The sequence below is a fragment of the Lipotes vexillifer genome, unplaced genomic scaffold (assembly GCF_000442215.2).
Source record: "Lipotes vexillifer unplaced genomic scaffold, Lipotes_vexillifer_v1.1 scaffold491, whole genome shotgun sequence".
Lineage (NCBI taxonomy): Eukaryota > Metazoa > Chordata > Mammalia > Artiodactyla > Lipotidae > Lipotes > Lipotes vexillifer.
This window is the reverse complement of record NW_006770548.1, coordinates 1,623,427-1,624,649: the sequence shown is the minus strand read 5'-3', so window position 1 is coordinate 1,624,649 and position 1,223 is coordinate 1,623,427.

Below are 1,223 nucleotides of genomic sequence, written 5' to 3'. Positions count from 1 at the left end.
TGAACCGCTACCAAGGTTGAGAGCTGCCCCTGCTACCGCCCGGAAACCATCCAGGGGCACCTCCTGGACACAAGGAGACTTCACAGGGACACAAACAGTCCAACTTAGCCCCAGCCCAGCTGAGACTCTAGGGTCACCTCCATCAGTGGCTTCAGGTTAGACATTAAGCAGAACTTCCTGAGGCCAAGAGAGCAAGGGCAGGGTCATTTCCTGGGCTCCTGCTGCTAGGTCTTGGGGTGAGGTATGTGTCCCTGAACTCTGCACTGGGGACAGCTTTTCCTGGTATTTATCAGTGTGGTATCCTACAAGTAATTCACCCCCAACTCCCCACTCTGGGACTCAGTTCCATCTGCAATACAGGACCAGTCTCAGCTCTGGGTCTTGAAAGCTGTGAGCAGAGGAGCAGCCTGGGTGCTGTAGGTGGAGATGGTGAGGACCCTGTGGTGGTGGGAGTGAGCCCAAAAGAGGCACCAGTTGTTCTGTGACCAATGGCCCTGATTCTGCCTCTGAAGACACAGCTGCTGCATCCCCTGCCTCCTACACCCTGGCAGTGTCCCAGGACAACCTGCCCCTTCCTGGGCACTAAGTCATGCTAAGGCTACCCAGCTGGCCTGTCCATCCCAGGCAGGGCACTTAGGGGCAGGCCCCCAGAAACTATAGGCCCAATGAAGGCAGAAGAGCCTGGCCAGAAACCATTCTCCCCTTCTCTCCACTCCAAGGCCAAGGCCAAGGCCAAACCTGCCTGAGACTACCTGGGAGACTGGCCAGCCTCAGCCCCACAAGGTAGTACGCAGGGGGCCCAGCCCGAGACCCCTGTCTGGGACCTGCAGAAGCTGACCCACTCTGGGGCAGACAGCCTGTAGCAAGACCGCTCCCACCATCCTCCCCTCCCGCCCAGTCTCACTGGGTTTTCTGCCCGTTCCTCTCCCCACCCCGCACTACAGATGAGGAAATTGAGGCTCGAGGAGATTTATCTCAGCTGGCTCAGGCAGAAGAGGTGCTAAGCAGGGCTCACTGGTTGGCAGAGCTTCTGGTGCACACACCCACCCCTCCCAGAGGAACAGAAATGGTAAGGATGTGAAGGCTATTTGGTCAGCTGCTCAAAGGCCACCTCCGAGTGGGCCTAGCTGGGTCCCCTCTTCCCTCTGTCACATGGACTCCAGCTCCACCCTACACTCATGTTGTGTAGGGGCTAGGGAAAAAGATGCTTGGAGGCAATGGTA